At 38.5% G+C, this 5,345-nt stretch overlaps 1 pseudogene; it reads right to left on the reverse strand.

Annotated features, from left to right (window-relative positions):
• Positions 1-2,404: 2,404 nt before the first annotated feature.
• LOC119045241 (60S ribosomal protein L18a-like) lies at positions 2,405-2,935 on the reverse strand (annotated as a pseudogene).
• Between the last annotated feature and the right edge of the window lie 2,410 nt (positions 2,936-5,345).

The following is a 5,345-nucleotide window of genomic DNA, read 5'->3' on the forward strand; positions in this document are numbered from 1 at the left end:
TGTTGTGATAGATGCTTTTGCAGTTGCCTTTTATTCTCCATTATGTTTTTCATAATTTCTTAGTTAATTATTTAGTAGTATAATACTTTTATGGCACTGGGACTGTTGCTGCATTTCAAATGGTGATTTAAATATATCGTATGTACACAATAATGTATCTCTTCCCTAATATCCTAACTGTACAGCTGGGAAAGAGCAATCAAGCCACTAACATTTAAGATATATTAAGGCTAATACTTTTTCTTTCATTTTCACATATGTTGGAGGGTAACTCTCACTTTAACTTTCTGTAGACTAAGAATTAGCAATAAAAACTCAGTCCAGAAAAATGTGGACTTAATTGTTTCAGTGGAAAAACAATTCAGGCAAAGGAAGTCTCCTTGGATTTTGCATGTATGGCTCTAAATGAGAGGGAAAGTATTTTCCTGTAAGGAAATAACCTATAACTTTACTCTGCCTTACAATAAAAATTGCCCTTCTGCAGTTGTGCTGGGAAGGAGATGTGGATATAGGCAGTCAGACAGCATTCATGGTGTGTGTGAAGAGAACTCCACTAAATACCCACTAAACACTAAGAGGAAATACAAAAGAAGTCAAAGATGTGGTGCTTGCCCTAGAAAAATTTATGATGCAATTGAGAGCTGTACTCTACAACTTAGGAACATTTATAAGCAAGGCATCCAAGGCAAATTGATAGAGGCCTTAAGTGCTGGAAGGTAAGGACTTGTGTAATAAGGTTGCTTGCAGAAATTGCTCACTGTTTTTGAAAGGTCTTAGGTAGCTAAGAAGAGAAATTAAAAGTCTTTCCTGAGAGCTCTGGAATCTGCATTGACAGAGTAAATAGATGTCATTGGAAGGTCATGGTGCAGTTAGTCCCCTGGTGGCAAACGTCCCTGCATTAACAGCTGAAATGGCACCTTGGTGGTTTATGTCTGCAAATTCAGCACTCCCTTCCTAATGAATTAGGTATGATTACTATCTCAGAGAGGTTATGTGATGGGGTTTGGCTGCAATAGTAAAAGGCAGAACACATATCTGTATACACAGCTTCTGGTTATAACACCATATTCTTTTCTGAACCTCAAAAGGAGAAGGGATGGTACATAGCTTCTGCTAATTTTTCTGTCAGGTTTTGTCTCATTGTGTATCATTGTTGATGGTATGTTTACCTTTTGTTTTTCATAGTTATGGCAAATATTTTTGCCTACATGTACTTTGTTGTTGCTGTTGTTACCTTATTATGGTACCTTTTCCTTACATAAAATTTTAGTTTTTTATGGTATCAAATATGAGAATGTTTTTATTATATATGAATACATATGTTTGATTTAATGCTTAGGAAGGTCTTCTCTACTCCAAGATTATAACAAATAGTCTCCTTTATTTTCTTGAATTTCTTTCATAATTTTAATATGATATCCTATTTTCAATTTATGTGGATATTTTTGTTGATGTATGATGTGAAGTAGAAAGTCTTGGTTTCATTCCCTACCCTCAAATAAGTAGCCCATTGTCTCATTATTATTTACTTAATGACCATGTAACATGACCTTCCTCATATACTGAATTATATTATATACATTGTTTTTGGTTTACAGAATCTCTACTTGTTTGATTAATCTATTTGACTATTCTATTCAGACCAGAATCACACTGTTTTTGCCTTCTGCCCTACTGGCAACTCCTCCTCAGTCTCCCTTGCTAATTCATCCTCATCTCCCCAAACTTTTCTATTACATTCCCTTCCTAGGTGATCTCATGCAGCCTCAGGCCTTTACATAATACCTGGAATTATGGCAATGATTTCTAAATTTATATCACTGCCTTCAAGCTCTCTCCTCAGCTCCAGACTTACATATCCAGTTGCCTAATCAACATCTCCACTTGGTTAATAAAGATGTCAAGTTTTTACACCCACAGCTGAACTCCTGACCTTCTCCCATCTTCCCCTCATAAGCCTGCTTTTCTCTCCTAATTTTCCATATTAATTGTTGGTTATTCCATCCTGCCAGTTGCTAGCAATAGGTACTTAGTAGTGTTTGTTGAATAAAGGATGGAGCAAAAGTAGGTTTACAGTTGTTTGTATGGAAATAGTACATAATAATAGTAATAGAGGAATAAACTCTGTGTTTTGCATATTCACAACTGTAAACCTACTTTTGCCCTGCTCTGTATATGGATAAATCCATGAATCAAGGTTTGTGTCAGTCCTGCAGACTGGCTTATGCACTGTGTTGTTAATGTTGACATTGTCTTCTGCTTGGAAGAAATAGAAGGCTTTCCATCTGTGTTTTTGCCTGAAGCATACAGGGTCTGACACAAATAATGCCCCTTTTTATTACAAAATCTTTTTTTCCCCCGAGGAGTTTATTTGGGTAGACCAGGGGACAGGGAGGCCCTGCATTTAAAAGAAGGCGTTGGGTCTCTTGGTGGTGAGGCGTGGCTTTTGCTGGCGATGAAGGACCTGGTGGGGCAGCGGGAACTTGATCTTGGAGTCATGGAACTGCTTGACTGCCGGCTGGCAGCACTTGCTGGCTGCGATCTCCTCCACCTTCATGATCTGGATCAAGTGGGTGCGGGCACGATGCTGGAGCCCCATGTCTCGGTAGCACTGGGTGACAGCACCTTCAGTGGTCAGGTCCCGGTACTCCTGGTACATGTTGTGGGTCCCACTGCGGGAGTCATAGCGCTACCAGATTCCAAAGTTCTTCACCCGAAGTGGGGATTTTTCGAACACCTGCCCACAGTAGATGATTTGCCCTGAAGATTTCTTCATCTTCTTCAGCTGAGACACAAAGTACCAGAAGTGGGACTTGGCAACAACATGATTAGGTGCAAAGATGTGCATGCGGTAAAGGGGAGGTGTGTGGCACTTGGGGGTGGGCAGGCAGTGCCCCACCACCTTGTATTCTCACAGTGTGCCTGAGGCCTTCATAACTCTGTCTTCGTGTGCACCACCACCCACAAACGGCTATTACAAAATCTTTTATTACAAAATCATAAGCATGTAATTCTGTAACATAACAATATCACACTCAAGCACACCATATGGCATTTTAGGTACAATTTTCAAATTAAAACTATAAATTATTACATCTGTATTATTACCCTACCAACCACACTCAAGCAGGTGTTATTTCTCCTGCATCCTGTACTTCTAGTTCAGATTCTATCCACAACCTACATTGGTTGACTCTAAATAGACAGGCTGACCAAAGCCAACAAAACCACAGTGAGTGACGATCCTCTCAGTTCCCTAGGAAGACAAGAATCCTGTCCCAAAAGGGTTGAAGCATCAGAAATGGAACAAATATTGACTGTGAAAAATGTTCTTTGAGGCTCAGCACACATAAAATCTCCCCCTCTTTTGATGTCTTATGTGGCCCTCCACCTATAAACTATGGCTTTCCTCAGGTGAACATGATTTGAGCTCTGCAACGGCAGCTCTTTTCAGTCATGGTTCAAAGACAACCTCTGTTTCTGTTATTGGTGACTCGGGCACTGGAAACGGTTTTACCATTAGATGAAGCAGCAGAAAATCTGTTTTGCTGTTCAATTGGTTTCAAAATACCTTCTTAAGCTGTGATGTCATTCTCACAAGGTCTGACCTGTCAACCTATTGACTAAAGTGCCCGAGTAACTACTAAAAGGTATGTGATGTTTTATGTATCTAAATTAAAGCTGTGGTGAAATAGAAATTGTCTGTGTCATTTGCTATTGTTTGTCTGTTCTTGTTTTCCAGAAAGTATTGTTTCTTCTAGGACAGGGTTTAGAACCTTTTCTTTATTTATATTCTATTTTCTTATTTATATTCTTTTTTCTTGTTTTCAATAGCCTTCGAAGGAAATGTGTCAAGGCAGTTGAAGCCTTAAGCCACTAGAAAAAGGGCTGGTGTCCAATTGGATTCTATCCCTCAATTCTGAAAAACATCACTTTATTTCTTTTTTTGCATTTTATTTTTATTTTTCAATCACAGTTTACTTCCTTTTTAAATCATTTTTTATTGTTCTATTACAGTTGTCCCAATTTTCCCCCTTTGCCCATCCCACTTCCCACTCCCACAGTCAATTCCCACACTGTTGTCCATGTCCGTGGATCATTCATATGTGTTCTTTGCTAGTCCCTTCCCCTTCTTTCCACCACTGTGCCCTTCCCCACCTCTGGTTATTTTCAGGCTGCTCCATGTTTCCATGCCTGTGGTTCTATTTTGTTCATTAAATTCCTCTTATAAGTGAGATCATATGGTATTTGTCTTTCACCAACTGGCTTACTTCACTTAGTATGATACTGCAGTCCCATCCATGCTGTTGCAAAAGCTGTGAGTTCTTTCTTTCTGCTGTGTAGTATTCCATTGTGTAAATGTACCACAGTTTTTTGATTCATTCATTTCCTGATGGGCACTTAGGCTGTTTTCAGCACTTGACTATTGTAAATTGCACTGCTATGAACATAGGGGTGTATAGGTTCTTTTGAACTGGTGACTCAGGATTCTTAGGGTATATTCCTCAAAGTGGAATTGCTTGGTCAAAAGGCAGTTCCATTTTTAGTTTTTTGAGGAAATTCCATTCTGTTTTCCATAGTGGCTGCACCAGTCTGCATTCCCCATAGATCATTGGAACGGAATAGAGAACCCAGAAATAAACCCAAGTGTCTATGGTCAATTAATATTTGACAAAGGGGGCAGGAGCACACAGTGAAGTAATGATAGTCTCTTCAATAAATGGTGTTGGGAGAACTGGGCAGGTATGAGCAGAAAAAAATAAAACTAGACCACCAACTTACACCATACACCAGAATAAACTCAAAATTGATAAAACACTTAGATATAAGCCATGACACTATTAAAGTCCTAGAGGAAAACATAGGCAGTAAAATTTCAGATATCACATGTACCAATATTTTTGCCTATATATTTCCTAGGGAAATAAAGGAAAAAAGTAAACAAATGGGATTACATCAAACTTTTTTCATTTCTAAGCAATGAAATGACTGCATAGGAAATGGAAAAGAGTAACCATGATGTTTTGCTCCTTTCCCACACTTCAACAATGCAAATCTGTTAGGAGTATTCAAAAGTCGGTCTATTATCAACCAAGCCCCCAATTATCAGTTAACATGTTTATTTTCAACTCATTGGTAACTGATATCTAAATTTTCAGTCAAACTTTTGTCATGGATTAAAATGGTTGCCAGCCAGAATGGGTACAGCTGCTTTGTCTGCCCCAACCCTCCAACATTTTTTTTTTTCTAATTCTAAGCACTTCCATGAGGAAATTCTATTTGCTTATGAAAAAGCACATTTTACATTTGTGAAATAGTTAAATAGCAGACTGTGTGACTTATCT

Source organism: Artibeus jamaicensis, unplaced genomic scaffold (genome assembly GCF_021234435.1).
Source record: "Artibeus jamaicensis isolate MK-2021 breed Jamaican fruit bat unplaced genomic scaffold, CSHL_Jam_final contig_240, whole genome shotgun sequence".
Classification (NCBI taxonomy): domain Eukaryota; kingdom Metazoa; phylum Chordata; class Mammalia; order Chiroptera; family Phyllostomidae; genus Artibeus; species Artibeus jamaicensis.